At 51.9% G+C, this 23227-nt stretch overlaps 1 protein-coding gene and 1 long non-coding RNA gene across 3 annotated transcripts in view; both read left to right on the forward strand.

Annotated features, from left to right (window-relative positions):
* The window catches only part of NUDCD3 (NudC domain containing 3), a 71179-nt gene that overhangs the window by 10733 nt on the left and 37219 nt on the right, over window positions 1-23227 (forward strand). The window lies entirely within an intron of this gene.
* LOC146395088 (uncharacterized) lies at window positions 1913-21506 on the forward strand. Of its 2 annotated transcripts, none has more exons than XR_014833241.1 (3): window positions 1913-2031; window positions 2255-2347; window positions 17792-21506. It is a non-coding gene; the product is annotated as an uncharacterized LOC146395088 (long non-coding RNA). The 2 variants fall into 2 exon arrangements; XR_014833242.1 differs by lacking the exon at window positions 17792-21506 and adding an exon at window positions 3142-3263.

The raw sequence follows: 23227 nt of genomic DNA on the forward strand, positions 1-23227 counted from the left end.
CTGTTCTCTAAGTTCATGAATTTCTTTTCTGTGGAAAGGTTTATTTGTGCTGTGTATTAGATTCCAGGTATGCAGTCGGATTCTTAACCCAGTGCCACAGCAGGAACTCCGTGAGATGGCTGATTTTTGATTACCTTTGCTTGCTACCCATTTGTTGGTGGTTCTGCCCAGTATTAGGTGATGGTGATGGCAGCTTCTCTCAGTCTACAGGCAAATCACACACATGCTTGTGTAATGTAAGCAGGTTCAGCATAGGCATTGGGAAAAAATAAAATAAGGTAATAAAAACGTGTGTATATTTTACATATGTATTGTTATAAGCTAGTCTGTGTATAGAGTACAGTGATTTTTTTGTTTTATTGAAGTATAGTTTACACAACAGTATAGTTGCCTCTATAGTTCACGACTTCGGCAGGTGCAGTCTGAGTGCTGTCGCAGTCAAGACAGGTCAGCCCAAGCCCCAGTTGCCGCTTTGGAGTCAACTCCCCATGCCCAGCCTCAGCCCCACCAACCACAAGTTAAAGTTTTTGCAGTATATATTTTCATTTATACATAAAATGTACAGATTTTTACACATAAAGTCTCATGTCCCCCTCCCCAGGCTTAAAGCGCTCAGTTTTAGTCCTTGGAGAAGAGAGAGAATTTGGGCACTCACAGATGCCCTCATCCATACACGATAGCTTTGCGAATGCGCCGGTGTTCTGCAGAGGAGCCTCGCGGTTTAGGAGTTGTCCGTAGTGAAGAAAATGCAAAACGCGCTGCTTCGAGTCCCATGGTTTACATTGTTCTTGACCCAGCCACCTGTGCTCAAAGGACTTCTAGGGAGCTAGGCAGATTTTGGAAATGCCGATGACATTACTAGTGCCCGGGAAGGAGAGAGGGGCTCAAAGTCAAGAGCATCCATGTCCTAATTCCTAATTCCTAAGTCCGGCACCTCAGAGCTGCCTGTGGGTTTGCCTCCTGGGCTCCATCTCTGGGTCTGGTCCCACTTTGGTCCTGCAGTACCCCTCTTCATCGGCAGGTGTCGCTGTAGGCGACACAGTTCTAACTGCATTTGCTGGTGCTGGGATGCTGACAAAAATGTGATTCAAGAGCCCAAATAGTATCCATGAGGATGTGGGTTCCATCCCTGGCCTCTCTCAGTGGGTTAATAATTTGGCATTGCCGCAAGCTGCAGTGTGGCATGGGTTGCAGATGCGGCCTGGATCCTGTGTAGGCCAACAGCTGCAGCTCTGATTTGACCCCTAGCCTGGGAACTTCCAAATGCCGCAGGTACAGCCAAAAAAAAAGGAAAGAAAAAATGTACAGAAGGCTGTGCCACCTCTGACCTTTGCCTTATAAATCGCAGACAGAATTCTTTAAAAAAGAAGGAAAAAGTATGACCGAGAGTAAATGACAGTTGACCCTTGCACAGCATGGCCGTGAACTGTAGAGATCTGCTTATACACGGGCTTTTTTTCAGCAGTAAATACTACAGTCCCGCAGAATCTGTGTTGGTGCAGGCCTCTGGGTAGAGCTGCTTCTGTGCTGTCCGTGTTGAATGGTGGTGCCTGCCCAGAGTCCCCTGCACTACACCTCTCCCTGCTCAGGGAAGCAGACCACAAAGCCTCAGGTGGGGGGTGTTGACCCATCTCCTGAAAGCCTGGTAGAACAAGGGTGTTTCTCTTCCTTGGGAGCTGTGGCCTTCGTGAGCAGCTGTTACAGGGATCCAGGCGTTTCTTGGGAAGGGGATGGTGTAGTTTGGAAGAGAAGTTTCAGGTTTCCTAACCGTGTCTTCAGCAGATGCTTCGTCTTCATCACGCATCCTCCTGACTCATCCACACCCCAGGCACAGCACCGTTCACCTTGTTCGGTGCTGCTGTTCATTCAGCAAGGCCTTCCAGCACCTCCACCCTTCTCCTGTCCCCCGCAGGTAACCGCATCTCCTCTGGGCCTGTGTTTCACCTTACCCCCTGTTTATGGCTAGTTCTCACCGTTTTCAGTGTTGGCCAGAGACCTGCTTAGCCCCGCTCAGCTCCGAGCTCTGTGCAGGTGAGCATCCTGTGTGTGGGCTTCAGTCCTTAGTGCCTCTCCGGTGGTGCTCACCCATCTCTGGTGACATCCGCCCGCGATGCCCCTCAGACGGGCCGTTGCAGGAGCAGGAAGGTGCTGCTCTCTGCCGGGGCGTCCTCTCTGGCGTAGTCACGCTGCCTGAGAGCCGGCTTCCTGGGTCTGTCGCTGAGGGGCCTTCCTTTGTTGATCCCCGTGTTTTCAGTGCCCGCTGCAGGAGGCTCTTCTGTAGAGTCATGTGGACACGCCAGAATGCCACCCAAACACCCACCCGGTCGGCTTGTGAGGATTGGCTGAGGTCAGTATGACTTGATGAGCAGGGTTCTCGGCACATAGTGAGCCCTCAGCGTAGGCGTGAGGCGCTGTGACCGCATTGCTTGTCTTTGCTTAAGAACAGACTTTGTTTCTCTTCCTAACTGTGCTCAGTGTAGACCATTTGGAAAACAGAGAGAAGTGTATGAAGAAGAGAAACACCCTACCACTGCCTATCAACTTTCTGGGCTATTTCTACAGTTTTTTTCTGTTCATGCAAATGTGTGTGTGTGTGTGTGTGTGTGTGTGTGTATGTTTGAATATAAGAAGGCTTAACTGCGGATTCTCTTTTGCTGAGCATTGTGTCCTGAGCATTTCCTGCATTCCTTCTGCTGATTTTGAGCTCAAGGTGTGCCCTTTTGAGGGTTGTGTGCCTGAAGAGGTGCTTTTGCTCAGCTCAGAGTGTTGGCTGCAGTTATGCCTTCAGAGGATAATAAACAGAGAGCCAGGGGTCCAGGCCGTCCGCCAGCCTTCTCTCTCAGACCCTCGCGGGGCCAAGCCTGGCCTACCTGCCTCAGGGTCTGTTCTCAGTCTCACCTGATGGGGTCGCGCCCTCTCTCAGTGATTCACCCTGAAACTGCCCCTTCTCTAAGGAGCCTCAGGCGTGAGAGGCTTCAAGGATTTGCTTTAAAGCACAAGCCAGGAAAATCTGATACAGATTTTGTTAGAGTCTTTTTTTCCCCCTCTAGATACATTATGCTTTAGTTTTCCTTTTGCAGTTTGTTTCCAGCTTATAAGCTTCTTTTAATTAATTAATTAATTAATTAATTTTCTTTTTAGGGCCACACCTACCACGTATGAAAGTTCGCAGACCTAGGGTTTGGTCAAGTCGGAGCTGCCGACCTACACCACAGCCACAGCAGATCCGAGCCACATCTGGGACCTACACCGCAGCTTGCAGCAAGGCCAAATCCTTAACCACTGAGTGAGGCCAGGGATTGACCCCGCATCCTCATGGGTCCTGGTCGGGGTTCTTAACCTGCTGATCCACGATGGGAACTCCTGTAGGCTTGGTTGTTAGGCTGGCCTGTGTACCTTACAGCAGTGGCTTAGATTGGGCTTGTTGGACACTGGAAGCAGTATTGAAAAATGACCTGGTGCTGTAGCCTGTGAGGGTGAGAGAGGCCAGCGAGCCCCCGGGAACCGTGCACTTCCAGTTCCAGAACCCACGTGCTCCTTCGTACAGATGGAGACATGAAGATGTAAGTCGGTGAAGCATTTTGCCTGAAATCCTACAGTTAGAAGAAGGGGCCAGAGCTGAGGAAGTTAAAGCAGTATTTCGGTGTTTGTGAGTTTAGAGGCCTAGACATGGGTATGTTTGCTCTGCTGTGTGGAGAAAAAAAGCAACTATTTACCAGAACTATCTGAGAGATACGTGAAAATATATGCACCTTGTGAAAAATGGTCTAGGTCAAATTTATTTATTTATTTACTTATTTTTGCTTTTTGGAGCTGTATCCGCAGTATATGGAGGTTCCCAGGCTAGGGATCGAATCAGCTACAGCTGCCGGCTTCCTCCACAGCCACAGCAGCGCGGGATCTGACCTGTGTCTTCCACCTACACCATAGTTCATGGCAACGCCAGATCCCCAACCCACTGAGCGAGGCCAGGGATCGAACCTGCAACCTCATGGTTCCTAGTCAGATTTGTTTCCGCTGCGCCATGACAGGGACTCCTCTAGGTCAAATTTAAATACAAAGGAAGGTAGACAGAAGGACGCAATGAATCCAGGTGTACTCACTGCCGACCCTGGCGCCTGGTCCCTCGCCCCTCATTTAGAAGCAGATATTACCTCATCGTTTCACCTGTAAATATTTCCAACCAGCGTTTATTTTTTATTTTTTATTTTTTTTGCTATTTCTTGGGCCGCTGCCGCGGCATATGGAGGTTCCCAGGCTAGGGGTCTAATCGGAGCTGTAGCTGCCAGCCTATGCCAGAGCCACAGCAACGCAGGATCCGAGCCTTGTCTGCAACCTACACCACAGCTCACGGCAATGCCGGATCCTTAACCCACTGAGCAAGGGCAGGGACTGAACCCGCCACCTCATGGTTCCTAGTCGAATTCGTTAACCACTGCACCATGATGGGAACTCCTCAACCAGCGTTTAAACCTCTGGTTTTCTCATCATGTCATAATTTTAAAAAATAATAAAATTTGTCAAAATCTATAAGTGAGGCTCTGACCACACATCACTTGTAGCTGACTTTCTGTTTCTCTCACTTTTATCTTCTCAAAATTAGTTTAAAAAAAATCAGGTTATCAGAGTTCTTTTGTGTTACAGTGGACTAAGGATCCAGCCTTGTCAGTGCAGTGGCGTGGGTTGCTGCTGTGGTGCGGGTTCAGTCCCTGGCCTGGGAACGTTCCCATGCTTCAGGCAGGGTCGGAAAAAATCAGATGGCTGGTGTGTCGAGTTCCCCACTCTCTGTTCCGTGGTCTAGTAAGTTGGCAGTTGAATTTAGGATAAACACTTTGGAGCGTTCCGAGAGTGTGTAATGAGAGTGAATTTGCCTTAAAGGCAGCTATTGTCTATGCTTGTCTTTTGTAAACTTGTTCTGTTTCATAGACTTACTTTTCACTTTTTTATATATATATATATATATATATTTTTTTTTTTTTTCCCCCTGTTACATACCGTGTGCTGCGTGGGAGCCTTTAGTTACATCCCCGAGCAGCTGCCAAAAGTACCAGTGTTCCTTATGACCAGCTGCCCGTTTCCTGGTGCATGTAGTTTGTGGCGGTCCTCACCACTCTGTGCGTGCGTGTGTGTGTGCGCGTGCGTGCGCGCGTGCACATTCCACATCACAGTTAGGGATCCGGCCCAGGCCCATGCTGGAGGTGAGCAGTGGCATCTGGGTTTGCCTTTGGGGGCGGTGGCTGGCCTGGCAATCACAGGGCTGTACGATGCTGATTCCTGGGCCTGCCCCTCGAGATGAGCTGTAACTGACCCAAGTGTGACCGTGTGTCAGGATCTGCAGAAGTTTTCCGGGTGACTCCGACGTGGCTGCAGTCTGCCTCTCGAGCGCGCGCAGCGTCCACCCTGCGGACCTAGAGCCGTCGTCTTGTGAGGCTCCGCAGGGGCGTCCTTAGGTCGTTTCCAGTCTCCCGCCTGAGCAGCACCACTGCGGTGCATGCGCTGTACGTGTTTCTTGAAACACGTGTGTACATATCTGTCGGACGAATTCACAGAGCAGGAGTTACTGGGTCCTAGGACATGAGGTGGGTAATTGTGACGGATGTCGTTAAAGTGGCCCCGAGAGATCCTCCTCGTGTGTGCCCCCACTGTCTGATGGTGGGTACCAGCCCTAGCCCATTTCTTGGCCACTCTTACCTTTGCTTCACTGGTTTTATTTGAAATGCCACTTACGTGACGTGTTAGATTCTGATGGGCTTTGCATGTGTTTCTCTGTGTTTTCCTTTCCTCTTCTGTGTATTCATAGACACTAAACCGTGTGTCCTGTTTGTTTGCCAGTACCAAGCTATTTTATTTGCCGCAGCTTCATTATGATACATTTTAATACTTGGTGGGACTAGTGTTTAATCCCTTGCCCCCATGAGGATGCAGGTTCGATCCCTGGCCTCGCTCAGTGGGTTAAGGATCTGGTGTTGCTGTGAGTGGTGGTGTAGGTTGCAGATGCGCCTCGGATCTGGCTTGGCTGTGGCTGTGGTGTAGGCCAGTGGCTCCAGCTCTGATTTAACCCCTAGCCAGGGAACCTCCCTCCGTATGCCATGGGTGTGGCCCCGGAAAGCCGAAAGAAAAAAAAAGAGAGAAAATTCTGTTGAAATTTTCATTGGGAATACGTTAAATTTATGTTTAAGTTACAGAGAAATGACAGCTTTACATTATTGAGTCTTGGTGTCTTGTTTTATGTTCTTCTGTAGAATTTTAATGTTCTTATTCAGTAGGTCCTACACACCGATGCTGAATTCTTAGTTTCTAAGCTTCTCAGTTGATTTTCTTGGATTTTCTAGGAATATAGACTATTTAGTATTTATTACAGTATTTTAGTGACTATATTTAGTAGTAAATATATAGATTTTTAATCTTAAGAATTTTAAATGTAACTTTACTTTTTCTTCCCCTCAAAATTTGTTGCCCTGAGCAACGGAAGGATGAAACTGACATTAGCTGTGGAAGGAAGGGGTGGGATGGGGAGACTGGTTCTGAGGGTGACAGGTTTGGCCTTGGGTGCGGTTGGTCTGAGAAGCCACGCGCTGTGTAGGTGGACCTGAGAAGGCAGGTGATGCGCGTGGGTCCGGAACATGGGCAGTGAGCTTGGAGGTGGGAATTTGAAAAGCATCAGTGTATTGATTCATTTAAAGCCACAGGCTGGGTTGAGATCCCCGAGGCGGTGAGTAAAGATGGAGAAGAGGCCCAAGGGTTGACAGCTGGGCATTGAACGTGAAACGAGGAGCTGTCTGCCTGGGGGGCCAGGAGAGCAGGGCGTGTGAGCCAGGGGTGCAGACTAGAGCCGGCAACCAGGAGCGTCCTGTCCCCTGGGGGGAGGGAGGTCAGTGGTGACCTGCAGCACCGCACATCATGCATCACCTTCACCTCTGCTCCACCCGCGGCTTGCTCCCTGCCGCCGTCCAGCCCTGGACTCCTCGGCTCTCCCCGTCCGTCCTCATCGGCTCCACGCCTGCCCTCTCCCTTGGTCTCTGTCGCTGCAGTTGGCTTGCCTTGTGGCAGCCACTTCTTTGGCCTCTGGCTCAGACCACATCCTTGTCTCTGGCCCCTGGGTGGTGGCTCCCACCTCTGTTCCCCTGTAAACTGCCTTTTTTGTGTGTCTTTTGCCCTCCCCGCTAGTTCTCTCGCCCGGGAAACCAGGAGGACAGTAGGTGGAAAGCGATGGGGGTAGAGCCCAGCTTTTCGGTTACCGTGTGCCCTGGGCTCTGTCTGTCTTGTCCGTTGTGTGTCCAGGCACATGGTTGGCATTTAGTAACCAGCCGAATGAATGAGTGATTCAAGTTAAAGGTCAAGTTAAAAAATGATAAACCTTAGAATTTTCTCGTATTTAACGACTTCCATTCTCCAGCAACATTTCGGTTTTCCTTGAATTTTCGTAGAGTGGGGGCTTTCATGCTGCGTATGCTCTGTTCATCCCTGTGGTCTTTAATGGCCACTTGGCGTCCTCCAAGCTCCCTAGTCCCGTGTGGTGATAGAGCCCTGAGGCCTTTCCTGTTCCCCGTCTCTGTACTGTGAGGCCAGGCACTGAACTTGTCCGGTGGTGAAGAACCCTTGAGGGACAGAGTCCAGGACCGGGAGTCCGAGCCCTGGTCCGGCTGTGTAGACTATACTGCAAGGGAGCTAGAGCAGTCCTGAGTCTTCTGTCGTTTTTTCTTAAGCCAGACCACCTGCTGTCCTGGGGGTAAGAGCAACCCTTTGGGGAAGGCCCCTGCGTGTGACAGGCGGAGGCTCAGCAGTTGGCTGGCGTAGGGCTGGGGTGCACGTGCAGCTTCATCTCCAAGTTCTCTCTCTCTCTTTTTTTTTTTTTTTGTCTTTTTGCCATTTCTTGGGCCGCTCCTGAGGCATATGGAGGTTCCCAGGCTAGGGGTCGAATCGGAGCTGTAGCCACCAGCCTACGCCAGAGCCACAGCAACTCGGGATCCGAGCTGCGTCTGCGACCTACACCACAGCTCACGGCAACGCCGGATCCTTAATCCACTGAGCAAGGGCAGGGATCAAACCCGCCACCTCATGGTTCCCAGTCGGATTCGTTAACCACTGCCCCACACGGGAACTCCATCTCCACGTTCTCTTGAGAACGTCTGAAATGGGTCATCTCAGACAGGCTCTGTGTGTCTGGTGAGTCAGGAGCCTAGGTTCTGAGTGTCGGGTCTGTGGCTTCCACGTTAGGAGGGAATGGGGCCAGCCTCAGCTGAGCAAAGGCCGGCGTGTGCGCTGGCATATAACTTTCAATGTCTATTTATTTGTTGGTCTTTAAAGAAAACTTTCATTTTTGGGGAATTCAGATCTGAAAGAAAAAGTTGCCGAAGTCGTGCGAATGATCCCAGGCATCCCTCTGTCAGCAGGCCCGCAGGTCAGCCCCACGGACTCAGGGCCTCTGTGCAGACTACCTGCTGAGGGCCTTGGTGGCTTCCAGCCCTCGTTTCAGGAGGGTCCTCTCCCCCAGGCCAGGGTTCCGTCCATGGTCGTCCCTGCACTAGGGGCCCATCTCCTGACTCTGTCCGGCAGTTTCTTAGTCTTGTCTCTCCTGACCGGGACCCTGAGGGTACCGACGTCTTTGTCTTCTTGGTGGAAGGTTGTCTCTGTGAGGCTTCGGCTGAGGTTTCCCTGTGACCGGCTAAGGAGGTGGGGGTGGCGCCTTTCGCCTCCGCTGAGGGGTTGCTCTTTTCCCCTTTTTAATTAATAGGTGTCCTGCGCAGAGAGAGTTTCTCTGTAAATATCTTGTTTCTCCTCATACTTTGCCCACTAATCTCAGCAACCATTGATTGTTCTTGTCTGAAACAGTTATTACTGCGGTGTCTGCCAAATTGTGCTCTTCTGCTTCTATCCTTCTTTCTACATTTATTCATTGGGATTTTACTGTTAGGAAGGGCTTTTCTTTCTCCTCCACTCACTCACTCACTCATTCATACACTTGTTTGCGTGTGTCAGTGTGTCCTTCGCGACGTCGACGCCGTAGTTGTGACCCCACTGTCTTGTGCGGTTGCTCAGGGTTCCCTTCAGGTGGACATGTCCTTCTGACACGTTCACGACTTTTTCTGAGCACTTCCCTACGTGCTTGCACCACAGAATGTTCCAGGCCATCCTGCTGTGAGGTCAGCTTTTTCCCCAAGTGGCCTTGGCTTTTGATTGGAGAATGATCTGAAATCAAGGATCTGGGCACCAGGTGTGCTGTCGCTGCCAGTATCCTGGCTTGTAGGCCTGTTTTATGCCCATTTTCCGGTTTCTCTACCCTCAAAACCATCCTGCCAACTTTTCACCTGCAGGTTTTTCCCCTTTTAAAAAGTTTATGATATGGATTAAGATTGCGAATCTTGGAGTCAAAACCCCTGTATTCAGATGCCAGCTCTGACCTTGTGAAGTTCTCTGGCCTTCAAGCCTTAGTTTTCCCAGGTGTAAAGCAGGGTGATGATTCTGAACTTGAAGGGCTGTCGTGAGGGTTAAGGGAACAGAAAAATGAGAGCGTTCCGTACGAGCCGAGCGCTCAGTTTGGTTCCTTCATTCAGCAGGTGTTCATGGAGTGCATATGCGTGTGGGTTTGGCTCCGGGCCCCGGGGCCCGTGGCGTTCAGCCGTGCCCGCCTGGGGGGCCTCGGGCTGGCTGGTGCAGCAGCAGCGCCTCCGACGCCTCGTTCGCAGCTGCTCTCCAGCTGGAGGGAGGAGAGGAGTGGGTGCCGCGCTGTCCCCAGTGAGACGGGAGTCCTGGTTCTGTCAGCATGTTCTGCTCCGACAGCAAGCCCCACGCTGATCCGTGGGTGGCGTCGTCATGTGCGGAGTTGGAAGGCGCTTCTCCCTGTCCTCCAGCGTAACCTTTCCGCCTTTCTGGGCTGGTTCTTCCGTGGGCTGGGGTGGGATGGGGCGAGGCTCACAGTGCTCCCCGGGGGCTGGTGAGGGGGCGGCGGGAAGGAAACCAGCCAGCTCCCCTCAGATTTCTGCAGTGGTGGCCCCTGGTGCGTGGATGCTTAGATGGAATCGTCTCTGCCGGGGGGACGGGGGCGGGGGGGTCGGCAGGAAGGGTGGGCGACCAGCCTGGGCCAGTCCCCCACGAAGCCTTTCCGCCCCCGCCAGCGTCCCCAGGCAGGCGGGCTCCCCCAGAGCGTCCTGCTCTGCTGCTGCCGGGGCACTGCAGTAAGTGGGTAGGTAGGACTAGCTGTGACCTAAAAACACTCGGGCGTTTTCTGGGCGTCGCTGGGGAAGCTGAATAAAGTAGGAGGAATGTCACTGCAGACGCTCCTGTCCTCCCAGGAGAACAGACTTCCAGGGCTCTTTTTTCCTCCTGTTTCTGAAGGCAGCGCTGCTGACTCCGTGCCCCTGGTGCCCCTGGGCTGCCCTATGACCCCGTTGCCTGCATGCCTGGCAGGATGGGTGCTGCCCAACGCTGTGTAGTGACCACTGGTTTCCTGACTTGCTTCTGTGACCAGCCAGCCCTGCCCACTCTGCTTGGTCCTGGTTAAGACAACAGAAAGGTCTGTTCTCCGTCCAAGGAAAACAAGTCCCAGACTCTCCCAACAATGAAAGCAGCAGAACCCATGGAAGTACCTCCCAGAGCCCAGTCAAGAAGGAGGGGGACAGGTGCCACACAGTGAGAGTCCACAGATGGGGGCATGGTCCCTTTCCCTCTAGCAGGTTGGCAGTGCCCTCTTTGTGACACAGAAGAACTCACCATTAACAGCAGTTTTCAGTTTTAGGCCGAAATTTGTTTGTTGAGCAGGATGTTGGGGAGAGCTCTGCTGAGCCTGGCCCTGGGGCCTGGACTCTCAGTTGGCCTGGTTGGCAGGACAGTTGGCTGCGGGGCAGTGGCTATGCCACTGTGTCTAGTGGTCATTTCTGTGCAGACTCTGCCTCTCGGCCAGAGTCTCTTCCCTCCTTTGCATCTTTGCGGCGAGCGCGCGTCTTTGAGTCGCGGCTGCAGCCTTTACTTGGGTCTGTGCCCCTTGTACCCCTCCCTCTAGCCCTAGAACCGCTTCTTTCCTTAAAACTATTTTTTTTTTTTTTAAAACTGGTGTTTTGAAAAATGCCGCATGCAGGCATTTAAAGAGATGGCAGCAGCAGAAAGGGGCCGTGGACCCCAGTCTTCTGCTCACCGCCACTCCCACCTGCCTGCTGTTCTCTGGCTCTGGAGAGCCCCCTGCGTGCGCCCGGCGCCGCGGGGACACCACGAGAAAGTCTGAGGATACGAGGATGCTTGCTTATGCCTCTCCCCTACTGTAAAAAAAAATAGGCTTTATTTTTAGAGCGGTTTCAGGTTCACAGCACAAGTGAGCAGAGTAGCGAGGCCCCCGCGGCCCTGTCCCCACTCGCACAGCCTCCCCCACGGCCCCGGGCCGCCTCTGAGCTCCGCTGCGCGGGCACGGGGCCACTGTGCACGCTGCCATCCTCGCTCTTTCCACGCAGCGCACCGTACGGACGTGTCCTCGCAGCCCCAGCCGGGCAGCCTGTTCTTGGGGCAGCCGCCCAGCGTGTTCTGCGGCGTAAATGGTGCTCCGGGAGCCTGTCTGCTCGGTCGGCCTCGTTTCTCATGGAATCAGAGAACAGTGACTAAACAGAGATGACGCTGAGATTTCTGAAAGTCCTAAAAATGCCTCCGGAAGTACTGTGTCTTCACGGAGGAAAATGAATGGGGGCCCGGACCGCCCAGAAGCCCGGGAGTGGCGGTTGCCCTCTTTCCAGGAGGCCGTTGGTCCGCAGGATGAGGGAGGGTGAGAGCTGAAGGCACCCGCGCGTCTCCGGTCAAGGCGCGGTTTCTGCGGGCCGTGTTCTTGGAGTGTCCGTGGATCGCTGGTCTGTGCTGTGTCGCTGTCCCTGGCGGTCCTGGAGTAGAGACACGTGTGGTTTCACCCAGCACTTACCAAATTAATGACACCTAGGTGGCCTGCTGTCACCTCCAGGGACTGTTTTTTTTTTTTTTTTTGGAGGAGTCTGAAAGGCTGGAGAGGTAGTCAGTCCTCGTTTATTTTGTCTCAAGACATATTTATTTGAAATGTTTATTGGTTTTTATTGACACGGTAATAACAGAGTACACTCACTTAGAAATGCAGGGGAACCTCAGGCCCCCTTTGACCACCCCGGTCACGGTGGGCTCCTCGAGGGAGCTACTTCTCTGGAGTTCTTTTGTGTTTCGTTTTTAAATGTCGGTGATCACAATTTTTAGTTTCTCCCATGGCCTGTTGATTTCTTGCATGCGGTGTCCCTCCGTCCCCGAGGAGGGTCGTGGAGTCCTGGTGGCCTGTCGCCTCCATGTCTTGCAGCAACGCATCATTCCCTGTAGACTTCAGCGCCCCTGCCCTGGGGAGCTGGCTCCAGGGCTTGATTCCCGAGGTGTGTTGGTGATTGTGCTCGAGACTCCTGTTACCCTGTCTGTGAATGCCGTCGCCTTTCCACAGCTCGTCTCTGGGCATTTTTTGGGGGGGTGGCCTGGGGTGTGCTGTGTTGGTAGCTGGTCTGTGGGAATGGCGCCCCACTTCCCGTGGGTCACCAGCCGTGTCCTCACACCCTCCGGGCTGGGTGCCACTGGGTCGAGATTTCGTGTGTGTTGGGAAGGGGGCAGGAGGCGGCCTCGTGGCCGTTCTGTTGTCCTGCCCTAAGCGTGCTGGCCCCTGATATTCGGGAGAGACCAGAGCTGGTCCGCCTCTGCACCCTGGACTCCTCCATTCCGACTGGCCCTCGCCTCCCTCCATTCCCACGGGCAGACCCCTCCCTCCCTCCCTTCCTAGGGCTTCTGGTCACTTCTAGCCCAGTTATTGACATCACACTGTGCTTTCTCTCGGAGGCATGTCCCGCTGTTCCCCCTCTGTCCTCAGCTCATCCCTCTGTCTCTCTGTGGACCTTTCTGGACCGTCTGCTGTGCAGGAAGACATCCCTCCCGCGCCCAGCTCCTTTTCTGTTGGCCTCCCTCTCCCAGCCTGTGCACATGCTCCAGTGCTGTCCGGGCCGGGTCTCCCCAGGGTCTCTCAGTGCTTTTTCCAGCACACGTCACTTTCTGCATCTCATGTGCTTAAGGACAACTCAGGCTTGAGATGCGTGCCCTGCCGCTAACCATCTGGAAGCACGTTGTAAGTTAGAAGCTGAAAACCTGATGTATTTTTACAAGTGAGCGTTGCCATGAATCACCACCCAGAACAAGATATTCCCCAACAAGAAATAACTGGAAGCTTCCCCACGTGCTCCCTCCGTGTGCCACCACCCCCCCACAGTTGCTGCGTATGTGAGTCCCTGGCCAGCCACATGCCCCCGTGGAAGGCGGTGCCGTCTGCGTTCTTCCAGCGAGTGTTTGTGCGCCTGTCCCCACAGCTGGGCCAGTGCACTGTGTGCTGAGCTTTTGAATTTATGCTCTTCTAAAAGAGATACTCACATTTTAATGTTTATTTCTTTTATCATGTGTGAAGTTGTGTATAGTGTCATGTGTTTAAGACCTAATTGTGTGTCTTTTTTCTGAGAATACTGTTTCTGTCTTTTGTTCATTTTTCTGTACAGGTTTGTTATTTTACTTCAGTTTTTAAGAGCTTGCACTCCTTTTGGGGAAATTTGACCTTTATCTATAATATATTATAAATATTTTCCCCCAGTTTATCTCTTGACTTTGCTTATGCTCAGTTCTTTCTAAGCTCCCCACCCCCCAAATTTTGTGACCCTGCACTTTACTATCCTAGGTGAAGTTCACCCGTGGAGGTCCATTGAGTCGTGCTGTGTTGGTCAGGAGTTTTCAAAAAGACCAGAATCAAACAGCTGTACATGCGATTTTGTGTCTGGAAAATTCACAGCATAGGGAGTTCCTGTGGTGGCTCAGCGCTAGTGAATCTGACTAGTATCCATGAGGATGTGGGTTTGATCCCAGCCCCTGCTCAGTGGGTTAAGGATCTGGCGTTGCCACAGGCTATGGTGTAGGTCTAGCATTGCTGTGGCTGTGGTGTAGGCTGGCAGATACAGCTCCGATTGGGCCCCTAGCCTGGGAACCTCCGTGTGCTGTGGGCGAGGCCCTAAAAAGACAAAAAAAAAAAAAAAAAAAAAAAAAAAAAAAGGAAAGAGAAAGAAAAGAAAATTCACAATATAATGGGACCAAGCAAAAATTGTTAGGTTTTTTTCTAAAAGTGATAGGCTCACATTAATGTAATGTAAGCAGGCTTCTACCTTCCCCCTGCCTGACGATGTGCAGAGGGGTGTGGGGCAGAGGACAGGGTGTGGGACCCCAAGGCACCTGCTCCCTCCAGGCCCCCGACACCCAGTGCTGTCCTTCTCTCCCTTTGAGAGCTGCCCGTTAAGTCAGGCTTTCCTGTTTTCATGCACATTCGAATAGGTGGAGAAATCTGCTTCAGGGCCTCTTTAAAACCATGAGGAATTGCGCTTGCATATTGATCCATTTTTCTTATTTAGGAGTTTTTCGGGCGATAGATCATTAGAGGATTTGAGCATTTGAATTGCATGTGTGTTAATTTGTTACAGGTACTAACATGTAACAAATGTTATATGCATTGACATATAACATGTTAACGACACACAGGAGGGTTACATTTGTTCAATAACTGTGACTAGAACCATGGACATTAGTTTTTGTTGAAATGTCAGGACAATTTGTGAAATGTTGCTTGTAAGTAAAATGTATCCAGCTCTTTGAATAAGTTACTCTAAATATCCTCAGGGATGCGGAGGTAATCCCATTTCTCTGTCTTTCCCTCTCCCCGGGGGTGTGTGTGGGGTTTTATTTTTCCAGTACTACAGAGAGCCTCCTAGGGAGACCCCCCCCTGCCCCCCCGTCTGGACCTCTGCCTGCACAGCTGCCTGGTCAGAGCACTCATGTTTGCTGTAGAAGTTGTCCTGTCATCACCTGTTCGCAAGTGTGGACAGCTTCTGTGTGGCCCTGGGTTTGGGCCAGCTGCAGAGGAGGGTGGCAGTAACCCCCGGGAGCTGCCGTGTCTCACCTGTCCCTTTTCCTCCATTTCCTCTGTTTGGCAGCTGAGGCCGAAGGCATGGCCACACTCCAATCATAGTGTCGCCCAGCGCAGTCGCAGCTCCCCGTGGGTGCGGGGTCTTGAGCCTCTGCCTTTCCACCTCCCCTGAGGGTCGGAATCAGTCAGGCCAGTGACAGGAGGCACCAGTTAGTTACAAGCCTCTTCCTTTCGCAGGCCGCTCTGATGTTAGAGAAGGCCTGCCCCTCCAGCCTCCCACCCACATACATGTCGTGTCTCTCTTTGTGCTGTGACAGGCACAGGAGGGACAGGGCAGAAGGCGCTGAAGGGCTTCTGGTGTGGGGACGTGGACAGACAGCTCCAGTCCAGTGTGATGGGTGCAAGGAAGTGCTTCCTGGAGAAGCCGCGCTGGGTAGGGCCCTGCGAGCCAGGGGCGGGCCTTCCTGGTCCTACAGGCCACGCGAAGGCAGGCGGGTGGGTGGGCCCGGGCCCCACCGTGGGCTCGTGGGCTCGGGGACCTTCCTAGGGCCAGTGCAGTCTTGAAGGAGCGTTGTGACCTGGGCAGGGCTGAGGCTAGCACGTCCTTCAGGCTGCTGTCCAGGGCCACCGAGGATTTGCAGTTGAGGAAAAGAATCATGACAAGGTTCAGAAGGTTTTAACAAAGACTGAAAGTTTTTCCAAGAAAATGAAAATCCCTTACTGCAAATTTTGTGAAACCTGTAGCAGTCAGCAGTGTCTTGTGATGTTTTAATTTGGTGTAAACTGGACTTTCATCCTCAATCCAGGACTCAGACTTTTCATCTCCCTTTTCTTTTCCCCCCAGTGTTAAAGTATCAGGTCCTTTTCATCTTTATTTTCATGTCTCTTTCTTTGAGGTAGTTGGTTCCCTCCTGTCATTCTGGAAGTTCCTGGTCCAGGGATGGAATCCAAGCCACAGCTGCGACCTGTGGTACACCTGCAGCAGCAGCGGATTCTCAGCCACTGTGCTGGGCTGGGGATAGAACCTGCACTGCCACACAGACAAGCCAGATCTTAACTCTCTGCACCACAGCGGGAACTCCTCAACGCTGTCCTTTTCTTTTTGGCTTTTTAGGGCCGCACCCACGGCATATGGAATTTCCCAGACTAGGGTCGAATTGGAGATGCAGCTGTTGGCCTACGCCACGACCACAGCAACGCAGGGTCCGAGCCACGTCTTTGACTCACACCACAATTCACAGCAAAGCCAGATCCTTAACCCACTGAGCGGGGCCAGGGATCGAGCCCACATCCTCATGGACACGAGTTGGGGTCGTTAGTGTTGAGCTACAGTGGGAACAAGACTGTTCTTTACTGTTGTTTGATTTCTTTAAAATGAATGTCACGGTGACTTGATCGGGTTCCATGTTACACTGCTTTAGGTCTTTAACTGGTGTTACAGTAAAACTGCGTAGTGCCTCCAAGTATGTCATCAGTTATACTCCCACTAAACACCCTGTTAAAAGCAGATGTATCATTGCATTGTTCATGGCTTCCCATGAAATAGAGCTATAGAAAGTTGCCCTGGGAATTCCTGTTGTGGCTCAGGGGATTAAGGACCTGACATTGTCTCTGTAAGGATGCAGGTTCGATCCCCGGCCTCGCTCAGTGTGTTAAGGATCTGGCATTATTGAATGCTGCAGCGTAGGTTGCAGATGTGGTTTGCATTTGATGTTGCTATGAGTGTGATGTAGGCTGAAGCTGCAGCTCTGATTTGACCCCCGGCCTGGGAACTTCCGTGTTTCAGGTGCGGCTTTAAAAAGAGGAGAAAAAAGAAAGAATTATATGTAGATTTAATGTATTCTGAGTTCAATTAATAGCCAAATATTTAGTGTTTGTATTGTGTTTAAGAATGGCATTTTCTTTTTTTTCTCTTTGGTCTTTTTTTTTTTTTTTTTTTTTTGTCTTTTTGCCATTTCTTGGGCCGCTCCCGCGGCACATGGAGGTTCCCAGGCTAGGGGTCAAATCGGAGCCGTAGCCACCAGCCTATGCCAGAGCCACAGCAACACGGGATCTGAGCCGCGTCTGCAACCTACACCACAGCTCACGGCAACGCCGGATCGTTAACCCACTGAGCAAGGGCAGGGACCGAACCCACAACCTCATGGTTCCTAGTCGGGTTCGTTAACCACTGCGCCACGATGGGAACTCCTCTTTGGTCTTTTTTTTTTGTCTTTCCAGGGCTGCACCCGCAGCACATGGAGGTTCCCAGGCTAGGGATCGGATCGGAGTTGAAGCCACCGGCCTACGTCACAGCCATAGCAACGCGGGATCCGAGCCGCATCTGTGACCTACACCACAGTTCATGGCAACACTGGATCCTTAACCTACTGAGCAAGGTCAGGGATCGAACCCGCATCCTCATGGATGTTAGTCGGGTTCGCTAACCACTGAGCCATGATGGGAACTCCAGGAACGGCATTTTCTTTGCCACTTTGTATTATAGCTTATGGCAGTTAGGAAAATGTTACTTAACTAATTAAAAAAGAAGTAAAAACAGGTTTTGGAGTTCCCACTGTGGTGCAGCGGGCTTGGCGGCATCTCTGCAGTGCAAGGATGCGGGTTCAATCTCTGGCCTGGCACAGTGGGTTAAAGGATCCCAGTGTTGCCACAGCTGTGGCATAGGTTGCAAGTGCGGCTTGGATCTGATCCCTGGCTGGGAAACTCCATGTGCTGTGAAGTGGCCAAAAAAGAAAAGGCAATAAAAGCAGGTTTTAGAAAAATTGGAAAATAGAGAAAATTATTCAAGTTCCGTCAGTATTAGTATCTTGCTGAATTTCCTTCCCTTTTTTTTGTTTTGGCTTCATTTGCATCATACAGAAGTTCCTGGATCAGGGACCAAACCCATGCCACAGTAGTGACCTGAGCCACAGCAGTGACACCACCAGATCCTTAGCCGTTAGGCCACTAGGGAACTTTGCCACCTTAATGATGTTGATTTGCATTTCCCAGTGACTACAAATGGTGAGTGTTTTTTCATGTGCTTATTGGCCATTTGTGTATCTTCTTTGGTGAAATGTCTGTTCAGCTCCTTTGTCCATTTTTATTTTATTTTATTTATTTTGTTTTATTTTTTGGCTTTTGTCTTTTTAGGGCCATAGCTGCAGCATATGGAGATTCCCAGACTAGGGGTCTGTTCCGAGCTGTAGCTGCCGGACCTACACCACAGCCACAGACAGCAATGCCAGATGCGAGCTGCATCTGCAACCTACACCACAGCTCACGGCAACATCAGATCCTTAACTCACTGAGTGAGGCCAGGGATTGAACATGCAACCTCATGGTTCCTAGTCAGATTCATTTCTGCTGTGCCACAATGGGAACTCCCCTTTATCCATTTTTAAATTGAGTTGTCTTTCATTGTTAGGTAGAAGAGTTCTTTATATGTTCTGGAAACTAAACCCTTATGAAATAAGTGATTTGCAAGTATTTTCTCCCCTTCTTTTCTCTTTCTTGATAGTGTCCTTTCACTCAAGATTTTAATTTTTTTTTAAAAAATTATTTTCATGGCCACACCTTCGGCATATGGAAGTTCACAGGCTAGGAGTTGAATTGGAGCTACAGTTCCCAGCCTATGCCACAGCCAAAGCAACACTAGATCTGAGCCTCGTCTGTGACGTACACCATAGCTTATGGCAATGCTGAATCCTTAACGCACTGAGCAAGGCCAAGGATCAAACCTGCATCCTCATGGATACTAGTCGGGCTCGTTTCTGCTGAGCCATAAAGGGAGCTCCAAGACTTCTAATTCTTGAACTTGAGATATCTTTCTATTTTATTTAGCATTTTAATTCTTTTCAACAATATTTTATTTTGGGAGTGTAAGTTTTGTTGGGTTTTTTTGGCTAAGTTTATTTGTAAACCTTTTTTTGATGTTCTTACAAATGGAATTTTCTTAATCTCTTTTTCAGATTATTCATTGCTACTGTATTGAAATGCAGTTGATTTTTGCGTATTGACTTTGCAACCTGCGACTTTCCTTAACTCATTTATTAATTCTAATAATTTGTAGTGGATTCTTAAGGAATACACACACACGCGCGCGCACTTATGTGCACGCACGAACACACACACAATTATGTCATCTACAAAAAGAGGTAGTTTCACTTTTTCCTTCCAGTCTGGGTGCCTTTTATCTCCTTGCCTAAGTGCCCTGACCAGCACGTCCAGTGCAACATTGACTAAAAATGGCGAGAGTGGTCCCCCTTGTCTGGTCCCAGACATGGGGAAGAGCGTTCAGACTTTGACGAGGTCGCTCTGTGGGGCTCTCTTTCTCACCCACGCTCCTGCCTGTTGGGTTTACCTGTGGTCTGGGTGCAGCTCTGGATGTCGGAGGGGCCTTGCTGCTCATGGCAGTCGCGGCAGCTCTCTCGAGTCCGGGACTGTCACGAGTTAAGCTGCAGGTGGAAGCGCCTCCCCTGCTGTTTGTCCTGCCTCCTGGTGCCCGTGTGGGGTGCGCAGTGTCCGACCCCGTGGAGGGAGCAGGCCCGTCCACTTCTCTGGAGCTGAGGGCAAGCCCTGGGAGGCAGGGCCTGTCCTTGGGAGCAGCGGTTCACAGACTAATGAGGCATTGCTCCTGTTGGCACAGACAGCCATTGAAGGCAGATCCTGCCTGCTAGACTTGGAATTGGGGCAGGCAGGGGCCAGGGGGGCAGGGGATGGAGGCGCCCATGAGGGCCCCTGGAGGCTGAGATCACCTGTGGGCGGACCACACACAGGTGCCCTGGGGACCGCGTGTGGGAGCAGGCATCTGACTGGCTGGTGACCCACCCAAAAGCCAGAGGCAGCCCCCTGGGTGTGACTGAAGCCTCCTTTTCTCTGGCTGTGAAGGGAGCCTATGGCCCCTGGGATGTGGTCTGGCCTCTGTGTGAGGGTGGCGGGCAGCGCCCAGCACGTGGTGAAACTGAGTTCCAGCCCCTTCTTTCTTGGCCCCCAACCACCCACAGTGATGGCCTGTTTTGGTGGTCCTCTCTTGAGCATGGCCTTGAGGGTGGCAGGGCGCCCAGTCCCCGTTGTGTCCTTTGTTTCGCTGGTCATGGTGCAGAGGACAGGTTCTCCAGCTCGTCTGTGCTTTTGGGAGGTGAGGTTGTGACTGCACAGGTGACCTTGACCAGCGCACCCTCAGGCCCCCGCCCCCGGGCCTGTCCTGCAAGACTGCAGAGTGCCTCCTCAGTAAAGCGGCTTCTTAAGGCAGAGCGAGATGCCGCTCTTCTGGGGACCGGAGTAAAGGTGCTGCCTGGAAAGGCCTCTGTCAGAGGTGCCTTGCTGATAGGGCCTCGTTTGTGACAGTTCTTCGAGTAAGAAAGACCTTTCTCTGTCGGAGCCACGTGGAGCTCGCTGGTCCGTGTGGCCGGAAACCAGTCATCGTTAGTGCAGTGAGGGGATTGTGTTTGGTTCTGCTAGTTTAAAGGGTAAAAGCGTGGGGATTGCGAATATATACAGTCGTCCAAGAGGCTTCTCTTAAGCACGCTTTTAGGGAGGCAGTAAAATTAACTGTTCATGCTGTGTGGGGACAGGCAGTGGGAACAAAACAGCAGAAGAGCTCGGTGAGTCTGGGTGGCATCATGCCGCCTCCCCCGGGCTGCAGGAGGACGTGGCCTGTGGCCTGGGTCCCGTGCAGCCACCCATTCAGCCCCCCCTCAGAACTGCTTGCTGGAGGGTCTCATCTCATTTACATGCGGAGGGGCTGTCAAGGGAGGATCGAGTCTCTGACACAGAACTTTATAAATAGTAGGAGTATTTCTCCAGCCTGTCTTCATTCTGTTCACAGCTAAAATTCCTTGGCAGCCTGTAACTAATGAGAACGGAAAGTACTATTTGCAGAGACTGAAATCCAGGAGGCGTTAGTGCTCCCATGGCACGTTGTCGCTTTGGCTGGACTCTTGGGCCACCATCTCTTCCCAGTTGAGCTGTCGTCAGGCTGTGAAAACAGCCACACTCTGACCGAGACCCTGACTGTTTAGGGAGAAGAGTGTTTTGTTGGCATGAGAGTCTGGCCACATACTCGGGCTCATGGTCCTGTGGGCGGGCAGGTGATGGCGTCAGAGGCCCCAGCTGGGCGGGGAGCAGCCTCGCGTGTGCAGATTAAGAACTGAGCTTGGACCAGCATGATCCCGGGGTGGGTTCTGGGGTGTCAGCCACTGCGGTCTGTGAGCTCACAAGCCATGCGGTTTCCGTGAGGGCCTGTGTCCCCCCCCGCACCGATGAGCACACCAGGGCTTGGAGAGCCAGGCCAGCTGGTCCAGGGTGTCATTGCTAGTCTGTGGCCCCACAGGGACTTTGACTCCAGGGCTGGTGTCCTTAAATACTAACTCATCCTGGAGTTCCCATTGTGGCGCAGTGGAAACGAATCCAATTAGGAACCATGCGTCCTAACCATCAGTCCCCGGCCTCGCTTAGTGGGTTAAGGATCTGGCGTTGCTGTGGCTGTGGTGTAGGCCAGCAGCAACAGCTCCGATGAGACTCCTAGTCTGGGAACCTCCATATGCTGTGGGTGTGGCTCTGTAAAGACAAAAGACTAAAAAAAAAAAAAAAAAAACTGATTCTGCTTCATTTTATTTTATTTATTTACTTTTTTTAGGGCCGCACTCGTGGTACATGGCAGTTCCCAGGTTAGGGGTCGAATTGGAGCTGCAGCTGCAAGCCTACACCACAGCCACAACAACGCAGGATCTGAGCTGCCCCGCAGCTCACGGTAACACTGGATGCTTAACCCACTGAGTGAGGCCAGGGATCGAACCCAGCTCCTCACGGATACCAGTTGGGTTTGTTCCCGCTGAGCCACAGCAGTAAGTCCTGCTTTACTTTTTTAATCTGGACTTCTTCAAGGAGGTTCCTTGCTCTAAGCAAATCCGACACGTTGAACCTCTTGCCTCGCTTTCTCTTCTCCCTGGGGTGGTGTCCTCCGTGCTCCTCAGTGTCACATTGGCTCAGAAATGCCCAGTTCCAGTCCTGACTCTGTGGGTTCCATCTGTACTGTGCTAAACCCTGGAATGCCCCTCCCCCTGTGCTCACATGTGTACACACAACACACAGAGCAACAACCCTCTCTTTCAAAAACAAGCCAGACTGGACCTCTAGGAACAGTGGGTGGAGAGAATCTGCCAACTGGGGGGGTGCTGGTGTGGGAGGTCAGGTTGAGAAGGGCAGGCAGCCCTGCTGGGGGCGCTGCCTGGAAGTCAGCACGGCCTTCCCGTGGTCCTGCCTGAGCTGGAGGAGCGAGGGGCTTGTCTGTGTTCTTGGGTGGCTGAGACCACTCACTGTTGAAGTATCCTGATCGCCGTGAAATCGAAGAAACAGGTCTGTCTTGTGGAGGATGGGATAGCCAGTGGCTTCTGGACCAAGAGTTTGGTGCTCTGGCTTGTTTGAACGTTACCGGGGAGCAGACACAATAGAGGAGGTTGCGATGCAGACGGCCTCTTTCACTGTTGCAGTGTTTCCAGGGGTGTGTGGAAGATGCAGGGTCAGTTATGTGCCCTGGAGCTTATGAGGCGGACAGAGCAGAGGAGAGGTCGGCCACAGGAGACCAGGTGGTGATCCATGTGTAAGGGTGGAGGAGACGGATGGGCACTGACTGGTGCTGGGTCTGACGGTGGAGGAGAGAGGGGGCTCAGGCTGGTGCTGGGTCTGACGGTGGAGGAGAGAGAGGGCTCAGGGTGGTGCTGGATATGGTGGTAGGTGGTGGGGGACCAGATGTCCAGGGCAGGACATTGATATTCGATATTGTTGGGGAAACATAGAGTCTGAAACTACAAAAGGCAGACTTGGCTTTGACACTTGGAAATGGCCACGGAGGGTCACGGTGGGGCGTGCTGGAAGGCGGGATGGAGAGAAGTGACTCCTCGAAGGGAAGAATGGTTGGGAATGGGGTTTGGAGTCCTTGTTTGTCCTTAAGGCTGGGCGTGGTCTGAGGGTGGGCACAGTGGGTAAGAAAAGCTGCAGGTTGTCGATGGGAGCAGTGGGAGGGGTCAAGCCGGAGCTGCCAGGAGGTCCAGTGACCTTGGCAGGAAGCAGGAACATGTCCAGTTCCACAGGACTCAGCGTTTCCAATTAATGTGGAAATTCTGTGTTACATAGCATTCAGTTAGGAGTGGAGCGTTGCTTTGTCAAAAGCTTTTACCCTAAAAGTCCAGTAAATAGCAAACTCCTTAGTTCTTTGGAGATTTCTCTTTGCAGATGTATATATACACCTGCGTGCAGGTCTTCAGGGCTGAAGATGGAGAAGGTGGGAGGGTGGGAGGGGTGGCGACGTGATTGCCT

This window comes from Sus scrofa, chromosome 18 (assembly GCF_054392235.1).
Source record: "Sus scrofa isolate SSC_HxYL_T2T_F1_AM1 chromosome 18, Sscrofa_HxYL_maternal_Yorkshire_Landrace_v2.0, whole genome shotgun sequence".
Taxonomy (NCBI): domain Eukaryota; kingdom Metazoa; phylum Chordata; class Mammalia; order Artiodactyla; family Suidae; genus Sus; species Sus scrofa.